This window comes from Oncorhynchus mykiss, chromosome 17 (assembly GCF_057628025.1).
Source record: "Oncorhynchus mykiss isolate SJ-2025 chromosome 17, ASM5762802v1, whole genome shotgun sequence".
NCBI lineage: Eukaryota > Metazoa > Chordata > Actinopteri > Salmoniformes > Salmonidae > Oncorhynchus > Oncorhynchus mykiss.
This window is the reverse complement of record NC_143038.1, coordinates 45,196,372-45,220,584: the sequence shown is the minus strand read 5'-3', so window position 1 is coordinate 45,220,584 and position 24,213 is coordinate 45,196,372. Positions and strand designations below refer to the sequence as shown.

Genomic DNA, 24,213 nt, shown 5'->3' with positions numbered 1-24,213 from the left:
TAAAGGCGACAAAACTGTACTTCACACACACAAATTCATGCAAGGCTCTCCCTCGCCTTCCCTTTGGCAAATCTGACCATAAGTGTATCCTACTGATTCCTGCTTATAAGCAAATGCTCAAACAGGAATTACCAGTGACGTGCCCAATAAGGAAGTGGTCCGATGCTAACCAACAGGATTGTTTCACTAGCACAGACTGGAATATGTTCCACGATTCATTAATAAGTGCATTGACGACGTCATCCCCACAGTGCCAGTATGCACTATATCCACTGGTAAACGAGTCCCATATCGACATAACCTGAAAGGCCGGTCAGCACGGAAGAAGCAACTGCTCCAAAACCGCCATAAAAAAGCCAGACTACGGTTTGCAACTGCACATGGGGACAAAGATCGTACTTTTTGGAGAAATGTCCTCTGGTCTGATTAAACAAAAATGGAGCTGTTTGGCCATAATGACCATCTTTATGTTTGGAGGAAAACGGGAGACGCTTGCAAGCCGAAGAGCACCATGCCAACCGTGAAGTACGTGGCTGGCAGGGTGGAGGGACTGGTGCACGTCACAAAATAAATGGCATCAGGAGGTAGGAAAATCATGTGGAAATATTGAAGCAACATCTCAAGACATCAGTCAGGAAGTTAAAGCTTGGCCGCAAATGGGTCTTCCAAACGGACAATGACCCCAAGCATACTTCCAAAGTTGTGGCAAATGGCTTAAGGACAACAAAGTCAAGGTATTGGAATGCTCCTCACAAAGCCCTGGTGGTTTGACCTATAGAAAATGTGTGGGCACAACTGAAAAAGTGTGTGCGAGCAAGGAGGCCTACAAACCTGATTCAGTTACATGTTTGCTTGTTTCATCAAGGGAACATATTGAGAGGGAGGAAATAGAGATGGACAGGGAGGGATTAAATGGTATGATAAATATTCATATACAACAGCATGAGGAATGATAATCTGTTTTGCACAAATCTAAACATGGTCAATAAACCTGTAATCCCTGTTTGTCACATGAGCTCTGGCTTTGACAAATGACTGATGTGATGGAGGGTTAATTTTGTTAACAAAAAAACAAAAAAAATATTAATCAAACATCTATTTTTAAGGCAAAATAGACCCAGAAAAAAACTAGAACTAAAGAAACATTATTATTTATTTCAGTTGACTAAAATGAGAAGAGAAAAAATGTGTTCAGCAGTGGGAAGGACGGGTCACACCAGGCAAACACAGCCTACATCAGCTGGTAAGCTGCGGTTGAGCAATCGATCAGTGTGGGCAGAGCAGCAGACAGGCTGAGCCTGTGCATGTGACTCTTGCTTCACCTAACTATCTCACCACCAGCTTTCTAGTTAGCTACCATTTGCCTGGTTAAAAAACACATGCTGCTTTACAACATTAAAAACAACAGCAGCACTGAGTTTAATAATAAAACAACAGTCTAGCTATGTTTATCTCTCCCTTGAGTAGGCTATAGAAAAGTAGGCTGTCTTTGAATATGTAATCTCATACAACCCTCACGCTTTTCCCACTGCATTTCATATACATGTTCTGTAGCCAACGTAGCCAAGTCTCCCTAACGCTTGGTCGCAAATGGCTCTTCCAAATGGACAATGACCCCAAGCATACTTCCAAAGTTGTGGCAAAATGGTTTAAGGACAACAAAGTCAAGGTATTGGAGTGGCCATCAAAAAAACCTTACCTCAAACCTATAGAAAATGTGTGGGCAGAACTGAAAAAGTGTGTGCGAGCAAGGAGGCCTACAAACCTGACTCAGTTACACCAGCTCTGTCAGGAGGAATTGGCCAAAATTCACCCAATTTATTGTGGGAAGGTTGTGGAAGGCTCCCCAAAATGTTTGACCCAAGTTAAACAATTTAAAGGCAACGCTACCAAATACTAATTAAGTGTATGTAAACTTCTGACCCACTGGGAATGTGATGAAAGAAATAAAAGCTGAAATAAATCATTCTCTCTACTATTATTCTGACGTTTCACATTGTTAAAATAAAGTGGTTATCCTAACTGACCTAAGACAGGGAATATTTACTAGGATTAAATGTCAGAAATTGTGAAAAACTTAGTTTAAATGTATTTGGCAAAGGTGTATGTAAACTTCCGACTTCATGGTTGGCATGTTTCAAGCAGACCATCATAGTTCCTGTGCCCAAGAACGCCAAGGTAACCTGTCTAAATGAATATTGCCCTGTAGCACTCACTTCTGTAGCCATGACATTTGTTGAAAGGCTGGTCATGGCTCATATCAACACCATCATCCCAGACACCCTGGACTCAGTCCAGTTTGCTTACCGCCCCAACAGATCCACAGAGGACATATTCTCTGTTGCATTCCACATTGGCCTCTCCCACTTGGACAAGAGGAACCCTGTTCACTGACTACAGCTCAGCGTTCACACCATCATTGTGTTTGCTGATGACACAACGGTGGTAGGCCTGATCACCGACGACGACGAGACAGCATATAGGGAGAAGGTCAGTGACCTGATAGTGTGGTTAAGAACAAATTCTTATTTTCAATGACGGCCTGGGAACAGTGGGTTAACTGCCTGTTCAAGGGCAGAACGACAGATTTGTACCTTGTCAGCTCGGGGGTTTGAACTCGCAACCTTCCGGTTACTAGTCCAACGCTCTAACCACTAGGCTACCCTGCCGCCCCAACATCATCAAGACAAAAGAGCTAATCGTGGACTACAGGAATCAAAGAGAAAAGCACGTCCACTTCAACGGGGCCATAGTGGTGCAGGTCAAGAGCTTCAAGTTCCTCGGTGTCCACATCATTAAGGAATTAACATGGTCCGCTCACACCAACACAGTTGTGAAGAAAGCACGACAATGCCTCTTCCCCCTCTGGAGGCTGAAAAGATTTGACATGGTAGCTCAGATCCTCAAAAAGTTCTACCATTGACAGCATCTTGACTGGCTGCATCACCATATGGTATGGCATCTGCTTGGCATCCGACAGCAAGCGTTACAGAGGGTAGTGCATAAGGCCCAGTACATCACTGAGGCTGAGCTCCTTGCTATCCAAGACTTCTATACCAGACGGTGTCAGAGGAAGGCCCTAACAATTGCAAAATACTCCAACCACCCAAGTCATAGACTGTTCTCTCTGCTACCATATGGCAAGTGGTCCCGAAATCTGGAACCATCAGAAAACTAAACAGCTTGTGACCCCCAAGCCATAAGACTTCTAAATAGTTTACCAAATAGCTACCCGGACTATCTACATTGACCCTTTTTGCGCTAACTATTTTGACTCATCACATTCGCTGATGCTACTGTTTATTATCTATCCAGTTATCTAGTCACTTTACCCCTACCTACAGTATATGTACATATCTACCTCAATTACCTCGTAACCCTGAAAATCATCTTGGTACTGGTACCCCGTGTATAGCCTAGTTATTGTTACTCATTGTGTATTTATTCCTCATGTTATTTTTTTTCAATTATTTTTTTCATTTTTTTTCTCTCTGCATTGTTTGGAAGGACCCTTAAGTTAGCATTTTACTGTTAGCTACACCTGTTGTTTACGAAGCATGTAACTGATTCAAATCATAATGAAATTGTATCTATCACATTTGAAAAAAATGTAATTTGCAGGTTCATATGTAAGAAAACTCCATATGTAAATATCTATTTAGCAGTTTCATATGTGAAAAACTTTCACGTGATTGTTTTTCACATGTGAACTTGCAATACCACATGGAAAATCAAATGTTCAGTTTCACATGTAAGAAAACTTCCCCATATACCCCAATGTTTGTGAACAAAGTACATCTAAACAAACACTGTATAGCCTAAAAACATGGTTAGAAATATAATTTTGATATCATAAATGGTCAGTCCTTGAATCCATAGCGCACTTTATAGATTTGAGAGTTTCTCCAGCCTCATCTCTTAGATTTTTACTGAAACTGAAACTGAAGACACTTTGTTAATGTTTCAATTAAGGATAGCTGCTTTAAACACGTTTAGTAATAGTGTTATTGTATGGTGCAATCCTCTAGTGAGTGAGTTACTTTTGTGCCATTAATATTAAGCAAAACTTCTGAAGTCGAGAACAAAATTCTTAGTACTACAAACAAGAATGATATTGAAATTTAAACATGAACCCAAAAGTATTGATAGCAAAACAAAATATTGCAAGGAAATAATTGTTCAATGCGAGAACAAATGAATTGTAGATGGATGCAAAAATGTTTCTTTCAGTGATTTTTTACATTTTTCTGATAACGCAATTAAATAAAATGCCTCCCCTTTCTTGCAATTTTCCTATCTTTGGTTGTTACCCTGGCCTTTGCGTTCGCTGCCTTTTTTCCAGTTGCAAGTTTCAACATATTCATTCCAGCAAGATAACACCGAGGCATCCCACTGCAGATTTGCCTTTGAAGCTAAGAAGGGGTGGTCCTGGTCAGCCCTGGATGGGAAACCAGACGTAGCTGGAAGTGATGCAAAATAAGTGTGAGGTAAAAATAAGTCACGTGGGGGGCAAAACATTTACGAGGGAAAAACCCATGTGAAAAATGTACATATGAAACATCACACGTGTCTGAAAACCATGTGAAAAAATAGAATATTTCAAACAGGGATAATTCCAAAGTGTCTCTCCTCGCTCATTGCTATGCAAATCCACTGGTGGACTACATACCTTGTGGTAAATGAACTGGACCTTCTGCTCCTTCTTTCACTCTGGGCCCAGTCGGAACCACTCTGGGTCTCTTTTATCTCCTCTTTAACTCTGCGTGTGGTCTGCAAGAAAGGACAGAACACTCAACACATTAGCTCTGTGGTTCATGTGGTGTGACATGAATTTTTGTACCCTGTCAAACAAATGTTTCACCTACTAAATTACATTATTTACAGTGTGATTGTTTTTGTGGTTTTAATAAACAGCATTGAAAAGAATGCAACACTTTTTTTTCTTAATTTGAACAGACTCCAATATTGACACAATATACTGTACTGCATGCTTTAGAAGCTGGATGGGTGTAGGGGAGAGGAGGGGGAGAGCCTTGGAGAGAGAAGGAAAGAGAAAAACAACATTCTTTCTAACCCGAAACTTCTCTGTCTTTCCTCTCTAAGAAACTTGAGCTCTCTCTGGTATTTTTCCCAAGGGGTTGTCTCCAGACCTGGGGCTCGACGACTGAGCTTGTGTGAGACAGCACAGGCTCTGATCTGTAAAGATAGCCTACACAGATTAGATTTATACAGAGGAGAGACATAAAGCAAACACTTGCTGGTCACCCAGCCGGCAGTTTATAAAAGTCAAATCTCATTATCAAGTTTTGAAATCGAACATTGCATATGTGACTATTGATGTGTTCTGTGTATTACCTATATGCATTCCATACGCATAGGCCAACATATGGTAGAAAGTCCTAGCAGGTTTAGCCACAATATTTCTAAGCACTATAGCTCTCTCAAGCAGCCCTCCACACATTAATGAGCTCCATATGACCCAGAGTGCCAGAGTGAGAGAGTTATGAAAACAGTAAAACTCCTACAAGGCACGTGTATTACAGGATGTCACATGGAGCTCAAACACAGGGCTACTGCTGACAAAAACCAAAGACCTTACAGTATTGCAAAACTTTCAAAGTTGAAAAGCACTACCAGGTATGCGCACGTACACACACACACACACACACACAGACACACACACACAGACACACACACACACACACACACACACACACACACACACACACACACACACACACATACACACACACACACACCCCACAGAACCGGTCCAAAGAAAACAAGGGAGAGAAAGAAAAACACTAGTCAGAGAGACATTAGGGAGTTCTATCAGCTCACATGGAAATACTCAACTGCAGTACTTGAAGGCTGAGGCTGCATTAACACACTGTAAACACAGCCAGGGCCAGGAAATACAGTGCCTTCAGAAAGTATCCACACATTTTCCACATTTTATTGTGTTTCAGCCTGAATTTAAAATGGAGTAAATAGAGATTTTGTGTCACTGATCTACACAGAATACCAGGAGTAAAAATGTGCTTAACATTTTTTCAGTGTGCAATAATAGTGTTTAACATGATTTTTAAATGACTTGCCCATCTCTGTACCCCACACACACACTTATCTGTAAGGTCCTTCAGTTGAGCAGTGAATTTCAAGCACAGATTCAACCACAAAGACCAGAGAGGTTTTCCAATGGTTCGCAAAGAAGGGCACCTATTGGTAGAATGTTTTAAACAAACAGACATTGAATATCCCTTTGAGCATTGCTCCGTTATTAATTACACTTTGGATGGTGTATCAATACACCAAGTCACTAAAAAGATACAGGCGTCCTTCCAAAGTCAGTTGTCGAAGAGGAAGGAAACCGCTCAGGGATTTCACAATGAGGCCAATGGTGATTTTTAAAAAGCTACAGAGTTTATAAGCATTAAACTTTCAAATAGCTCTTTGTTGACTGTTGCTGGGTGCTATTGTCCTCTATTAGCACAGGACTGTACCCTACCTGCCCTAAGCTCTCTCCTGGCCCCTTACACTAAGTCTGAATTTGTCCTGCTAGGTGACCTAAACTGGGACATGTTTAAACCACCTGACCAAGTCCTAAAGCAATGGGACTCCATAAATCTTTTTCAGATTATTACCAATCCCACAAAGTATGACTCCAAACACCCAGAAAAGGCTACTCTCCTCGATGTTATCCTCACAAATAATCCTGATAGGTATCAGTCTGGTGTTTTCTGTAATGACCTTAGTGATCACTGTTTTACAGCCTGTGTTTGTAATGGCTGTTCAGTGAAACGACCTGTCCTGATTTGTCATAGACAGTTGCTAAAAAACTTTAATGAGCATGCTTTCCTTCATGAACTGGCCTCTGTAAAAGGTATAGAATCAGCTTGATCCCCTTTGTCGAAGACGCTTGGACCTTCGTTTTTGATATTTTCAGTGGTATTGTTAACAAACACGCCCCCATAAAGAAAATTAGATTTAAAAACAGGTTCAGCCCCTGGTTCGACCGTGATCTTGCAGAGTTACTCCACCTCAAGAATTGCATTTGGCAAAAGGCTCGGCACACGCATACTCAGAATGACTAGCTCTCATTCAGGCAAATGAGAAATAAGTGCACTCAGGCTATGTGGAAGGCCAAAGTTAGTTACTTTAAGGAGCAGTTCCCTCTCTGTGGGTCTAACCCCAAGAAGTTCTGGGAAACGGTTAAAGACCTGGAGAATAAACCCTCCTCCTCACAGCTGCTCATGTCCCTTCATTTTGATGATGTGGTTGTTACTGACAAGAAGCACATGGCTGAGCTCTTTAACCACCTCTTCATTGAGTCAGGATTCCTGTTTGACTCAGCCATGCCTACTTGCCCATCCAACATGTCCTCATCTCCCACCCCTTCTAATGCGACTATCTCCGATGCTTCTCCCTCTGTTTCCCCTGCCCCGCTTCAAAGTTTCTCCCTGCAGGCAGTCACTGAGTCCGAGGTGCTAAAGGAGCTCCTTAAACAGTTGTTTTAGACCCTTTCTTCTTTAAGGTTGCTGCTCTTTGAAGAAATTAACATTTTGTCCTGAATACAAAGCATTATGTTTGGGGCAAATCCAACAACACATCACTGAGTACCACTTTTTATATTTCAAAGCATGGTGGTGGCTGCATTATGTGATGGGTATGCTTGTCATTTGCAAGGAATAGGGAGTTTTTTGGGATAGACCTCAGCACAGGCAAAATCCTATAGGAAAACTTGGTTCAGTCTGCTTTCCAACAGACAGTGGGAGACAAATTCACCTTTCAGCAGGACAATAACCTATAACACAAGGCCAAATATACACCAGAGTTGCTTACCATGTTGATTTGTGAGTTACAGTTTTGACTTGAATCGTCTTGAAAATCTACGGCAAGACTTAAAAATGGCTGTCTAGCAATGATCAACAACTAACTTGACAGAGAATAATGGGCAAATATTGTAGAATGCAGGTGTGCACGCTCTTAAATAATTTTCTTTATTTTACTAGACAAGTCAGTTAAGAACAAATTATTATTTACATTGACAGCCTAAACCGGCCAAACCCAGACAACGCTGGGCCAATTGTGTGCCTCCCTATGAGACTCCCAATCAGTTGTGATTACGGCCTGGATTTGAACTAGGGTGTCTGCGATGCAGTGCCTTAGACCACTGTGCCAGTCAGGAGCACCAGAAAGACAGTTACAATCGCTGCCAAATGTGATTCTAATATGCATTGACCCAGTGAGATGAATAATTATCTAACCAAGATATTTGAGCCTTTTGTCCCTCCCCCACACAATTTTTTTGTTGCATTCTTCTTCCACTTTGACAGTATTTATATAGATAGTTGACAAAAAAATTACAATTAAATCAATTTTAATCCCACTTTGTAACACAACAAAATGTGGAAAAGTCAAGGAGTGTGAATACTTTCTGAAGGCACTGTATACACTAGATGACCAAAAGTATGTGGGCACCTGCTCGTCGAACATCTCATTCCAAAATCATGGGCATTAATATGGAGTTGGTCCCCCCTTTGTTGCTATAAGAGCCTCCACTCTTCTGGGAAGACTTTCCACTAGATATTGGAACATTGCTGGGGGGACTTGCTTCCATTCAGCCACAAGAGCATTAGTGAGGTTGAGCACTGACGTTGGGTGAGTCAGGCCTGACTCGCAGTCGGCATTCCAATTCATCCCAAAGGTGTTCGATGGAGTTGAGGTCAGAGCTCTGTGCAGGCCAGTCAAGTTCTTCTACACCGATCTCAACAAACCATTTCTGTATGGACCTCATTGTTTCCACAAAGTTAGAAACACAGAATCATCTAGAATGTCATTGTATGCTGTAGCTTTAAGATTTCTCTTCACTGGAAATAAGGGGTCTAGTCCGAACCATGAAAAACAGCCTCAGAACATTATTCCTCCTCCACCAAACTTTACAGTTGGCACTATGCATTGGGGCAGGTAGTGTTCTCCTGGCATCCGCCAAACCCAGATTTGTCTGTCGGACTGCCAGATGGTAAAGCGTGATTCATTACTCCAGTGTCAAATGGCGACAAGCTTTACACCCCTAAAGCCGACACTTGGCATTGAGCATAGTAATTTTAAGCTTGTGTTCGGCAGCTCGGCCATGGAAACCCATTTCATGAAGCTCCCTATGAACAGTTCTTGTGCTGACGTTGCTCGCAGAGGCAGTTTGGAACTCGGTAGTGAGTGTTGCAACCGAGGACAGACAATTTTTACTTCAGCACCGTAGCTCATGCAGGGCAGAAATTTGATTAACTGACTTGTTGGAAAGTTGGCAACCTATGACGGTGCCACGTTAAAAGTCACTAAGCTCTTCAGTAAGGCCATTCTACTGCCAATGTTTGTCTATGGAGATTGCATGGCTGTGTGCTCAATTGTATATACCTGTCATAAACAGGTGTGGCTGAAATAGCCGAATCCACTCATTTTTGTGCATACAGTGTATAGCACTGTCAATATCACAGCCCTAGCAACCCCTTACCCTAGAAAGATCACATGTTAGCATGGTGTGTGTGTGTGTGTGTGTGTGTGTGTGTGTGTGTGTGTGTGTGTGTGTGTGTGTGTGTGTGTGTGTGTGTGTGTGTGTGTGACTACCACACACTGTTTTGATGTGTTAAGTTGTTGGACTGGATTCACTTTTGAAAAGTGCAAGCTAAGTCCTGTTTGGTTGCAAAGGTCATGAGCACAGTGTGTCCTGATTCTGTCCTGTGGCCTCCACACTCATTCTGAATGACTATTTCTCGTTCCCTCTCAGAGGCACACACACTCTTCTGTTCTGCCTCCAGGAAAATGGGGTAAACATAATCTGTTAGTCACAGTCGGCAGAAATCCTTCCTGTGGTTGGCTGGAGAGAGGCATATGAAGCATGTTGTTGTGTTATCTGATATTCCAGTTCCCTTGCATCTCTCTCTCGCTCTCTCTCTCTCTCTCTGTGTGTGTGTGTGTGTATTCTCCTGAATTTTGCAATGCTCCAATACAGCTAATCATCCAATAAACCCCATGACGTTGAGTGAGTTAGTCCGTTCACATAGAGTACACTTAATCAGGGATTGCATGCAGCTACACAATCACACACAAACACACACCTACATAGTCTACAGCTGCTCGCATTGCCACCAAAACACACTACACCATTTCCACAAAAACATACTCCCTCACACATTCAATTCCTCAATGGTACTGGCTAGAGTTGAAAATGAAGCAAAGCAGTGTGGGAGGGTATTACCTTAGAGTAGCCTAGTAGATTGATTTATTAAGCCATTTAGTAGGACATTCTGAAGTAACAGAGTAGGAGTCTGAAGCAAACCTGTTAGGTGACTGAAGGGAATTCTTTAGAAGTGTGTGGGGGTATAAGAGCAGTAGATTGACTAATTGAGTCAATAATTCGACAATTGTGAAGCAACAGAGTAGCACAGAGGGGAGTATGAATGGGAGTATGTGTGTTAACAGTTGGACTGTTATTAACAAACTGGTGCAGTGTGTCGTGACGTGACTATCATTAATGTGATGATGGTTATTTTATCAAATCAATTAACTATGTTTAATTATTACGTGATTATATTAATCATGTAACAATTAACTCATTAGCAATCTTGGGGCACCACGGAAAAAGGTTGTTTTATGAGTTACCATTTCCCAAATTAACTCAAGAATATATCAGAATATATCGTTATCATACCAGTCATTCATTAATCATTTTTATCTAATTTCAGTCTTATTCTGAATGTTGTTGTCTTCAAATAACCAAATGATAATTTAGCGATACACATATTGGCTTAATTATTTATTTACTAACTAAATACTCACACAGAAATACATAAACACACACACACACACACAGACTGTTTCTACTACATTATTGACTGTATGTTTGTTTACTCCATGTGTAACTCTGTGTTGTTGTATGTGTCGAACTGCTTTTCTTTATCTTGGCCAGGTTGCAGTTGCAAATGAGAACTTGTTCTCAACTAGCCTACCTGGTTAAATAAAGGTAAAAAAAATAAACACACGGTATACGTTGAATTGATTACTAACATAATGCAATGAAAAGTCCATAGTGGACTAACCCGATATGATGCCTTCTTACACAATGAAAGGGAGGGGCAAGATAAAGAGAGCAGGAGAGACAAAGAGGGAACTCATTGTACATACAAGTGGAAAATACGCTTATCGTAAAGATGGATATTTAGCACCCTAACAATCGCTCATTCGGATTTAGAAATGCAACACATATTTATGCTTGTCTGTCTTTGTCGTCTCTCTGTAGAAATCGCCTGGTCCATCTATGGGGAGTCAGTTTGACAGAAGTCTCTGGTTAGGTAAGTCTCTGGTTGTCCACTAGAGGTCACATTATCCTCAGTTGTAGCAGGTTTCTTTGTCTATGAGTGTCCGTTAGACTAGATACATCAGAAATGTACCAATGGTTGTTTGGTTTGCCGAGACCTTCCTGGTGTCTTTGGTCAAAGTTCTAGACTACTTTACATTACCCAGCTGTAGACTGAGAATGTTTGGTATAGTCTTCACCTTCACTCGTTGAGAGTTTGAGGGTCTTGCCATTTGTAATGTATTTAGCTTGCGCTGCACCTATTCTGGTCTGGTAGAGTCTAACCATTCGTCTTGGAGGGCAGTTCCATTACATTGCCACAATGTCTGTGCTCACATGGGCATGGTTACTGACTTGACAAAACGTTTCTATGAAAAGCAATTATCTCATTTGGAAGGCAAAAATCACACTTCATCTTCTCACAAATAGTTTCATATTTAATCATGTAAGTTTTACAACATGTAGATGTAAATCTGATAACTGGGACTTATACATTTGTAGAGTTACAGCTATTTAGTTATACTGTCCTTAATGATATCACAAAACAATAAACTTATTATAAAATACTTATTGTTTGGATCCCCACCAACCATTTCCCACATTCTTTATGTTGGAAATATTGTCTCATTATCCACTTTTGGATGTTGGCGTTTTGGCAGCAGATTCTCTCTCTACACACAAGGGATTTTTGTCTTCTCCATACTGCAGGTCCAGAGAGAGAAAGTTTACGACCGGTTGTTAAAGTCATAAAACCGGCCCCACTCCCCCCGGACTACATCATATTTTGTTTTGGCTAAATCGAGTTGGTCCTGTAGAAAACTATTTTGTTGAAGAGTTTGTGCTAGTTCATCGTCATAGGTTTTTGCAATTACTTTTAATTGTTCCGTTTAAACGCAGTTCCTCGGCTAGCAGAATGTTTTAATTTTCTGCTTTTGTCATTAGTTGCTTGGTTCTCTCCGCCTATCCATTGATAATTAGCCAATCCTTGCACATACATGCTTCTGCTGAGCACTACGGTACTTGATCGATGACAACCTCTGATGGCAATACATCAGTGCTAAACTGGAGAGCGCCTGCGCCCGATGGTTGATTTTGGAGAGCATTTGTATCGCTGCTGAGGTCAGTGATCAATCCTTTTATGGGTAAGGGTTCACTAACTAACGGGGGACTTGGAACCACCCCCTCTGATGGCTTGCACATTATACATATATGTATATATTTTTTTCAAATTTTGGAGTTTGAGTCGCTGGAAGCTGCAAAAACGATTTAAATCTATTTAAAGACGTTAATGAACCATCAATACTGGATCAGTAATGTGGGAGTTGAATGTGAATGAATTTGCAAAAGCAAATTTAAATGATTAATCAATGTTAATGATCAATCCTACCTGTATAGGCTATCTGGGAAATACACTTGAATTAACCTAAAAGCATTGCTGCATCTAGGTTAATGTGAAAAAGTTAAAAATGTCTCATAAATTAAATGTGACACCGATATCCAATCAGTTAAGATTGTTTGTATCCTAAGTGTAACCCTTGTTTACAAATGTGAGAGTATGGTTGCTGTCACATGAAATAAATACTGGTGATTCTTTACCACCACGGGTCACTTATTCCTGAGGGCTGAAACCACATGGGATTCTCGCGAAGGTGGGGCTTCTGTCAATACTGGATTAGTACTTTGGGATATGGCCTCATGAGCTTGCAAAAGCTAATTTAATTGATTAATCAATTGTAATGATAAATCAAACCTGTATAGGCTATTTGGGAATTAAACTTTAATTAACCTGAAAGCGTAGTATCTAGGTTAATGTGGAAAAGTTTAAATTGCCTCATTGGTTGGACAAATAAATGTGGATATTATTCAAAAGATCCACCTGAAAGTATTTGTGGGGCAATTTAACTTCCTTATTAAATTGAATGAGCCACCGATATCCAATCAGTTGAAATTGGTTGGATATTGTACGCGTAAACCCTTGTTAAAAACGTGAGCATATGGTTGCTGTAACATGAAATTAATTATTTTAAAAAACAATCTGCAAATTCTTCACTCCCACTGGTAGCTGGCTGGCTATCTTTGATTCTCACCCAGGAGTGAGAGTCATGACAAGTGTGTACAAGATAGTGTTAAGGCCCTATAAAATCTGCTTTGCGGAGAACACCGACGGAATCCAAAAATCTAGACATTAAAATGGAATTCAACAATATTCAAAAATGTATGGAACTTCATTGGAAATCAACTAAATGTATTGAACTAATAATTTGCCTAAGTTAATCATAAGACATGAACAAAATGCATCAGTGATTCCACAGGGAGGACGGCTCATAATAATGGCTGGAATGGAGTGAACAGAATGGTATAGAATGTGTTTGATGAGTTCAGTACCATTCCATTAATTCCGTTCTAGTCATTACTATGAGCCCGTCCTCCCCAATTAAGGTGCCACCAACCTCCTGTGACTGATTTATATTTTCCTGAAACTTTCTGAAACGGCACAGGAATGCCCCTGCTGTGTGTGTGTGTGTGTGTGTGTGTGTGTGTGTGTGTGTGTGTGTGTGTGTTGAGCGTGTATGTCTACACTTTGGGTAGCCGTTAGCGATGTCTTAATGATAACCATCTTCTGGTAGAAAAAGGAAAGGCTTTCCCAAAAACCTTCTCAAGGAAATGTTAACTACAAAGTAGCCTATGCCTAACTAGCAGAATGATATCATGATTATTTGCACCAATCCAGTGACCATTTGTTCTTGCAAACTCTGCAATCCCATGAGGGCTACAGAAACATAGCTAAGCTAACCAAAAAACATCTGGCTGGTGCGCACTTAAATTGAAGGGTAACTACACCCCAAAATAAATTATGCGGTTGAGGCATTGTTGTGGACTTCGAACATCCAATTTAGTTGTTTTTTTATATACAAAAAAAGTGTGATTTTGAGAGTAAAAACCTGAAAAAATGGGAAAAACTGAATATTGGAAAAACAAAACTGAGCAAACTTAATTTGGGAAAAAAAACAAATCAAACAAAAAATTTGATTTTATAGGGCCCTATAGTGTGAATGTGGAAGTGAATGAGTGAGCGAATTTGTGCATGCATGCAAGAGTAAGTCAGTGAGTGTGTGCTTGTGAGTCTGTGTTTGTGTTGACCCCTGGGCAATGGCCTTTCAGGCTGCATACTCTACATTCCTGGTAGGGTCAGCCTGAGGAGCGGACACCTGGACTGCTGTGTGTTCCCAGACCTGGTGGTGACAGGAGGGCTCTGGAGCCCTCTCACTGGAGCACGCCTCACACACACTGACACGGCCTGAACCACTACTGACATTCAATCATGAACACCCCATACTACACAAATACACCTCTCACTAAGTATGCTTCTCGCCTAGCTAATTTTTAACATGTCATCCCTTTGGGATCCTTGTTACATGGCTTGTTCCACTAATTCATTCTCTCCCTCTGAACTCAGTCACACACACCACTGTGGTTTCTCACAGGAGGCCTTGGGTCCATCTTCAATGTTCTAGGCACGTAACAGTAGCTATTGTGATCTGGCTAGAAGGTAAGAGAGAGAGGAGGGAAAATCTCGGCTGTGGTCAATATGTAATGTTACATCCACCTCTAGTCCTTTTCTGGTCTGCCCTATGGTGTTGGGTCTATCTTTGGAAACCCAAGTGTGCCTGGCCCATGTATAGCTTTGCCCCAGCCTGAGCACCCTCCGATTCCACTATGGGTCAACCAGAGTGCATCTGCTTTCACCAACGTTTCAGACTCACTTCAACATGCATGGAGTTCTTCGTGACAACAGTCAATCCAGAGTGTGAAAGACACGAAATAGGTCACCATCGAGTCGTGTCATACTGTTTCAATGTCCAGCCAAAATGGATACCAAAGTGAACACTGGATCCTCACTGAGCTCCAATGTCACACTGCTGTCACCCTGAGTAATGGCCCCATGTCTCCATGCAACAGCCCATGCCACTAATGTTCCAGGGCCAGATCAGTCAACTACCACCCGCACTCACTGTGTGACAAAGGCTGTGTGAAGATGTATCCTTGAGAATCAGTGTGTGTGTGTGTGTGTGTGTGTGTGTGTGTGTGTGTGTGTGTGTGTGTGTGTGTGTGTGTGTGTGTGTGTGTGTGTGTGTGTGTGTGTGTGTGTGCATGAGTGTGTGTGAAAAGCAGAGATGTCATACGCAGGGAAGCAAGTAAAGGAAATTAATATTTCCTTTCAGGGTTTGGCAAACAAAGTGAGTGAATTATCACGTGAATCAATGATTTCAGTTGACTGATAACGTGAGCATTTGTAGTGGAACTTTATAACAGCAGACAGACACTGCAGTCAAAGTTAATACAGTGTAACTCCATCTCAACTTCCTTCTAATAACGGCAGGCAGTGCACAGCAATTCTGCATGGTAGTCAAGCAAGTTCTGACCTGCAGATTGCAGAGAGCGAGTGGCTTGCTTCCCAGGGTATGGAAGGAGAGGGGGAGGGGGAAGACAAGGGATGAACAAGTTAGTGAGACTCCTAAAATAGTTTTTGTCAGCTTTTCTCAGACCTTGCAACACGTTCCTCAGACCAAGGTCACAATCCTGACATTCCACTGCTAGGAAAAACGGCATCACCAAGGCAACACGTGGGCGGACCGGAAAACCGACCTACTGACTTGGCAGACCCTTCATGGAAGGTATGGGACTATATGAGCAAATAGGAGGGTAAAAATATCTGAACAACTAAATATAGCCACCCCTTTAAGTAGCACTTGAAATACAGAACCAGTCAAAAGTTTGGACACACCTACTCATTCAGGGTTTTTTTATTTTACTATTTTCTACATTGTAGAATAATAGTGAAGACATCAAAACTATGAAATAACACATATGGAATCATGTAGTAACCAAAAAAGTGTTAAACAAATCAAAAACTATTTCATATTTGAGATTCTTCAAAGTAGCCACCTTTTGCCTTGATGGCAGCTTTGCACACTCTTGGCATTATCTCAACCAGCTTCATGAGGAATGTTTTTCCAACAGTCTTGAAGGAGTTCCCACATATGCTGAACACTTGCTGGCTGATTTTTCCTTCACTCTCATCCCAAACCATCTCAATTGGGTTGAGGTCAAGTGATTGTGGAGGCCAGGTCATCTGATGCAGCACTCCATCACTCTCCTTATTGGTCAAATGGTCCTTACACAGCCTGGAGGTGTGTTTGGGTCATTGTTCTGTTGAAAAACAAATGATAGTCCCACTAAGCGCAAACCATATGGGATGGCATATCGCTGATGAATGCTGTTGTAGCCATGATGGTTAAGTGTGCCTTGAATTCTAAATAAATCACTGACAGTGTCACCTGCAAAGCACCCCGGCACCTCCTTCTACATGCTTCATGGTGGGAACCACACATCCGTTCACCCACTCTGCGTCTCAAAGACACAGCGGTTGGAACCAAAAATCTCAAATTTGGTCTCAAGGACAGATTTCCACCAGTCTAATGTCCATTGCTTGTGTTTCTTGGCCCAAGCAAGTCTCTTCTTATTATTGGTGTCCTTTAATGTGGTTTCTTTTCAGCAATTTGAACATGAAGGCCTGATTCATGCAGTCTCCTCTGAACAGTTGATGTTAAGATGTGTATGTTACTTGAACTCTGAAGCATTTATTTGGGCTGCAATCTGAGGTGTAGTTAACTCCAATGAACTGATCCTCTGCAGCAGAGGTAACTCTGGGTCTTCCTTTCCTGTGGCGGTCCTCATGAGAGCCAGTTTCATCATAGCGCTTTATGCTTTTTGCGACTGCACTTGAAGAAACTTTCAAAGTTCTTAATTTTCCGCATTGACTGACCTTCATGTCTTAAAGTAATGATGGACTCTCATTTCTCTTTGCTTATTTGAGCTGTTCTTGCCATAATATGGACTTGGTCTTTTACCAAATAGGGTTATCTTCTGTATACCACCCCTACCTTGTCACAACACAACTGATTGGCTCATTACTCATTACGAAGGAAAGAAATTCCACAAATGTACTTTTAATAAGGCACACCTGTTAATTGAAATGCATTCCAGTTGACTACCTCATGAAGCTGGTTGAGAGAATGCAAAGAGTGTGCAAATCAAAGGGTGGCTACTTTGAAGAATCTCAAATATATATTTTGATTTGTTTAACACTTTTTTTGGTTACTACATGATTCCATGTGTTATTTCATAGTTTTGATGTCTTTACTATTATTCTACAATATAATAAATAGTACAAATAAAGAAAAACCCTGGAATGAGTAGGTGTGTCCAATCTTTTGACTGGTACTGTAAATCTGACAGTCTATGGAAGAGTGCTGGTGTGTGTGTGGCAATGTGTGCTACAGGCCAGGGCTTCTTCAATAAAACAACATTCAGCAACTTTTGCCCCTAGAACCTGAGCAAGACGAGTAAACATCACTCAAACAACTTCAGTTTTACATGGAAACTGAACAGTGAATTATTCACAGAGGCCAGGGGTCTGACAGCCTGAGCCTGAGCCTCACCGCCTTAGCCTCAGCTATGTGTATATAACATACAGGAAGTAATAAAGGGACCAAGTATGAATAGTCATTGATTCGATTGGTATATCATATATCGGTAATTGCTTTGGTACAATAGTGCGGTATTGTATTGGTATTATTGTCTAATGTCACTGACACTAAGTTAGCTGCTGAGTGTAGTGTATATGTACTGTACACAATGGCCTTATGCATGTGGGTGGTAGTTTAGCATACTTTCTGTAGCGAGTATGTCAGTATGTTCTGCCTATAGGTGAGTAAGCATTCACCTCAGCAGGTGAGTATCAGATATGAGATTTTCAACCACATCCCACAAAGGGTCTGTATGTGTTTATGGGTGTTTGAGAAATGTGTATGTGTGCATACGTGTGTGTGTGTGTGTGTTAAGTGAACCACTTTGTAAATATGCATGATTGTAAGTGGGCACAAAGATGAGCTATAGTGTGTGTGTGTGTGTGTGTGTGATAGAGAGAGAGGGGGGCATTGGGATTTCCCTGTGGACTGCTCATACATCTACCTGTGGGGAACACTACTGACACCTGCGTGTGTTAATCCCATGCAATGTACTGCAGTGCTTCGCTGGTCCTGCACATGAAGAGGGGTGCATGTGTTTCTGCAGAGCTCAATGAGCGATAAAAGCACCCTGCACTCTTAGAAAAAGGCTTGCAAAAGGGTTCTTTGGTTGTCCCCATAGGAGAACCATTTTTGGTTCCAGGTAATGTAGAAACCTTTTTGGTTCCAGATATAACTATTTTGGGTTCCATGTAGAACCCTCTGTGGAAAGGGTTCTATATGGAAGTCTAAAGGGTTCTACCTGGAACCAAAAAGGGTTCTCCCAAGGGTTCTCCTATGGGGACAGCCGAAGAACCCTTTTAGGTAACAGATTTTTTTGCCTGGAGCCACAAATTCTATACTCCTACCACCTTCTCTTTCTAAACCGGCTGAGGCCTCCCTGGTAGCTCTGGTTCTGACACTCGGACCCGACATCATCTCCAAAACAAACAAAAAAACACTCCCAGATACTCCCCTTTGGGGAGGTGTCATTCTGTAACGAGTGCGCTGAGAGTCGGGAAGAATGTTCAGGGACTGAGTGTTTTTAATAAATTAACACAACATAATACAAAATAAGAAACACAAATAACGCACAGACATGACACTTCAACAGAAACAATGACGCCTGGGGAAGGAACTTAAGGGAGTGACATACAGTTGAAGTCGGAAGTTCACATACACCTTAGCCAAATACATTTAAACTCAGGTTTTCACAATTCCTGACATTAAATCCTAGTAAAAATTCCCTGTCTTAGGTCAGTTAGAATCACCACTTTATTTTAAGAATGTGAAATGTCAGAACAATAGTAGAGAGATTGATTAATATCAGCTTTTATCTTTCATCACATTCCCAGTGGGTCAGAGGTTTACATACACTCAATTAGTATTTGGTAGCAGTGCCTTTAAATTGTTTAACTTGGGTCAAATGTTTCAGGTAGCCAGCCACAAGCTTCCCACAATAAGTTGGGTGAATTTTGGCCCATTCCTCCTGACAGAACTAGTGTAACTGAGTCAGGTTTGTAGACCTTCTTGTTCACACACACTTTTCAAATTCTGCCCACACATTTTCTATAGGATTGAGGTCAGGGCTTTGTGATGGCCACTCCAATACCTTGACTTTGTTGTCCTTAAGCCATTTTGCCACAACTTTTGGAAGTATGCTTGGGGTCATTGTCCATTTGGAAGACCTTGAGATGTTGCTTCAATATATCCACATAATTTTCCTACCTCATGATGCCATCTATTTTGTGAAGTGCACCAGTCCCTCCTGCAGCAAAGCACCCCCACAACATGATGCTGCCACCCACAACATGATGCTGCCACCCCCGTGCTTCACGGTTGGGATGGTGTTCTTCGGCTTGCAAGTCACCCAGTTTTTCTCCAAACATAACGATGGTCATTATGGACAAACAGTTCTACTTTTGTGTCATCAGACCAGAGGACATTTCTCCAAAAAGTATGATCTTTGTCCCCATGTGCAGTAGTCTGGCTTTTTTATGGCGGGTTTGGAACAGTGGCTTCTTCCTTGCTAAGCGGCCTTTCAGGTTATGTTGATATAGGACTCGTTTTACTGTGGATATAGATACTTTTGTACCTGTTTTTTCCAGAATCTTCACAAGGTTCTTTACTGATGTTCTGGGATTGATTTGTACTTTTCGCACCAAAGTACATTCATCTCTAGGAGACAGAACGCGTCTCCTTCCTGAGCGGTATGACGGTCCCATGGTGTTTATACTTGCGTACTATTGTTTGTACAGAGGAACGTGGTACCTTCAGGTGTTTGGAAATTGCTCCCAAGGATGAACCAGACTTGTGGAGGTCTACAATTTCTTTTCTGAGGCCTTGGCTAATTTCTTTGGATTTTTCCATGATGTCAAGCAAAGAAGCACTGAGTTTGAAGGTAGGCCTTAAAATACATCCACAGGTACACCCCCAATTGACTCAAATAATGTCAATTAGCCTATCAGAAGCTTCTAACGCCATGACATCATTTTCTGGAATTTTCCAAGCTGTTTAAAGGCACAGTCAACTTAGGGTATGTAAACTTCTGACGCACTGGAATTGTTATACAGTGAATTATAACTGAATTTAATCTGACTTGTGTCATGCACAAAGTAGATGTCCTCACCGACTTGCCAAATCTATAGTTTGTTTACAAGAAATTTGTGGAGTGGTTGAAAAACAAGTTTTAATGCCTCCAACCTAAGTGTATGTAAACTTCCGACTTCAACTGTATATAGGGCAGGTAATCAAGGAGGTGATGGAGTCCAGGTGAGTCTCATGACACGCAGGTGTGTGTAACGATGGTGAAAGGCGTGCGCCATAACGAGCAGCCTGGTGATCTAGAGGCAGGAGAGTGAGCACATGTGACAATCCCTCCCTGGCACACATTCACTCTCTCTATCCATCTGCTTCATCTCCCTCCTTGGATCCATCTGTTCAGATGGAAGTCATTCTCTCCTCACCATCCCTATTGTCACTTTATGGTATCCCGCAGTACATTCAGCTTCTCATCTTCTCTTTTACTATTAGTTTCCTCCTCCATGATCTCTTTATCTCTTTAGTTTATTTTCAGTTTCTCTAAACACTCACACACACACACACACACACACACACACACACACATACACACACACACACACACACACACACACACACACACACACACACACACACACACACACACACACACACACACACACACACACACACACACACACACACACACACACACTGCCCTGTGTCACTAAGGGTCAATATGTACCTCTCAATGTGGTGATAAAGTCAAGCCTCATCACTTACCTCTTCACACATACAATCTCTCATCCGCTCCCTCCCCTGCTCTCCTCCTTCTCTCCGACACTCTCTCTATCATCACAGACACCCTCCTACTCCTCTCTGAGTCTCTCTGCTGCAGTCTGGAAATTTCCAAGTAGAGTGCTGCAGTGTCTAGGCAGGGAACGAGGGAGGGAGAGGAAAAGAGCGAGAGAGAGATAAAGTGGGTGAAGGATGAAACTGCTACCTGACATAGAGCATGGCTAACCTGAGCTGCTTTTGTGAAGGACGCAGTCACGAAGCTTGTGTCTCATCAGTTTCCCTAGCACACAGTGGAAAACTACCCACACAGAGAGAAAGAGAGAGAAATAGAAAAGGGTAGAGAGTCACCTTGTACTACACACAAACACACTCACAATGTCAGACATGCCCACAGAACTCGATATCCACCATTTCTATAAACTGACCAAAACTTATACAGCATGTGTACACAGTGAAATTACACAATCTGAACTGAGAACCAGAACTGAAATGGTAGCCTGAACTGAGCCACTAGAATAGGGAGTTCTCCTCCATGTAAAAAATAAGGTCATGTATTCTAGGCCATCGTTCCCATTCATGTCCCTTACATTCTCTGATCTCACATGAAAATGTTTTGATAATCCTGTATAATAAGAGCCTTTCGACATCGACACACATATGAGGAGCTCATCTCTAGAAATGCCTGGGAGCCAGAATAGAATGGAGAAGGATTTCTGCCCACATAACAGGGCTCTCTTTCCAACCTCAACCCACAGTCCCAGCCTCAGCCCTAGTCTCAGCCCACAGCCTCAGCCTTAGCCCACCGCCCCAACCCCAGGTTCAGCCACAGTCCCAGCCTCAGCCCTAGTCTCAGCCCACAGCCTCAGCCTTAGCCCACCGCCCCAACCCCAGGTTCAGCCACATGCTCAGCCTCAGCCCTAGTCTCAGCCCACAGCCTCAGCCTTAGCCCACCGCCCCAACCCCAGGTTCAGCCACATGCTCAGCCTCAGCCCTAGTCTCAGCCCACAGCCTCAGCCTTAGCCCACCGCCCCAACCCCAGGTTCAGCCACATGCTCAGCCTCAGCCCTAGTCTCAGCCCACAGCCTCAGCCTTAGCCCAACCGCCCCAACCCCAGGTTCAGCCACATGCTCAGCCTCAGCCCTAGTCTGAGCCTACAGCCCCCACCTCAGCCTTAGCCCATAGCCCCAACCCAGGTTCAGCTCCATGCTCAGCCTCAGCACATTCTCAGCCCTAGCCTCAGTCTTTAGCCAGGGAAACTGAACTGCAGTAAAACCATAGACAGGCTCACATTTCAGAGCAATAACAATACAACATACTGGCATAAAAACAGCTAATGATGGCTACAGAGCTGTAGTATGCTGTCCAGCATCTAAATCTAGCACTAAATCTAGAGGTTGTGAGTATGCTAGCGAGTGCTGGTATGTGTCATGAGTGTATGGTTTCTGTCTATGCCTTCAGAGGCTGGTCCTGTAAAAAGCAGTGGATGATGTGCATTCAACAAGCCCCAGTCATTCCATCCTAAATCCCTTCATCATTCCTCACCTTCTTTCCATGGATACAGGACCTTGTTCAAGTCATATGTCCCAGTATCACGCACCCACCACTGTCCTAGAAAACCACAAGGACAAAAACAGGGTGACCCCGGGCAGAGAGGGAGACAGTAGTAAAAAAACAATAGGTGCAGTTGGGTCACAAGTTAGTTTAGGCACAGAGGAAAGGTCTGCAGTGCACACACCATTTTGTGTGTGTGTGTATGTGTGTGTGTGTGACTGTCAGTCTGTCTCTCTCTACCTGCCAATGTCAATTGTAAGGGTGAACATTCAGTCCCCACCAGTTCATTTAGGCTATAGTTTCAGCCTGTCTGACTCTATATGTCTGTTGGATTATGGGTTGATTGCATAACTGTGACCTCTTAGGCTTTGTCCACAACCACCACCAACACGACTTAATCCCTCAGATTAAGAGAGGGAGCGAACAAAAGGAGGACACAGAGAAAAAGAGAGCGATGTGTAGGAAGAGCAGGCATTTGGACCAGTCACTCAGAGAACACAGACCGGCTGAGAACAAAAGAGGACAGCAGACTGGGGGCATGCCAACCACAGAAGAGGGAGCTTCTTAACACACAAACAGTACACACACACACACACACACACACACACACACACACACACACACACACACACACACACATACATACACACACACACACACACACACACACACACACACACACACACACACACGCACGCACACACACACACACACACACACACACACACACACACACAATCACGCACAAATGCACACCTTTCTCAATGAGTGTTTGTGCACTATAGAGTTTGACTCAGTGCAATTGTTCAATGCCATAACAATGTGGATGAATCAAGTATTTAACTAACAAGTAACTTTTGCAACAAAGTGAGATGAAATGGTGTGCCATCCTCCACACTATGCTTCTCCACATTCCCCCATACAATGCCTTCAGAAAGTATTCAGACCTCTTGACTTATTCCACATTTTGTTAGGTTACAGCCTTTTTCTAAAATGTATTAAATAGTTTTTTTCCTCTCATCAATATACTCACAATACCCCATAATGACATAGCAAAAACAGGTATTTAGAAATGTTAGCTAATTTATAAAAAAATGTAAAACTGAAATATTACATTAACATAAGTATTCAGACCTTTAGCTCGGTACTTTGTTGAAGCACCTTTGGCAGCGATTACAGCCTTGAGTCTTCTTGGGTATGATGCTAAAATCTTGGCACACCTGTATTTGGGGAGTTTCTCCCATTTATTCTTTGCAGATCCTTTCAAGCTCTGCCAGTTTGAATGGGGAGCATTGCTGCACAGCTATTTTCAGGTCTCTCCAGAGATGTTTTATCGGGTTCAAGTCCGGGCTCTGGCTGGGCCACTCAAGGACATTCAGAGACTTGTCCTGAAGCCACTCCTGCGTTGTCTTGACTGTGTGC

General features: G+C 42.2%; 1 long non-coding RNA gene across 1 annotated transcript; it reads right to left on the bottom strand.

The window, feature by feature from the left end:
- Positions 1-3,456: 3,456 nt before the first annotated feature.
- LOC149976050 (uncharacterized) lies at positions 3,457-22,848 on the bottom strand. The gene is made up of 3 exons (XR_016487964.1): positions 22,783-22,848; positions 21,226-21,372; positions 3,457-4,770 (listed from the first exon to the last, which is right to left on the bottom strand). It is a non-coding gene; the product is annotated as an uncharacterized LOC149976050 (long non-coding RNA).
- Positions 22,849-24,213: the final 1,365 nt, after the last annotated feature.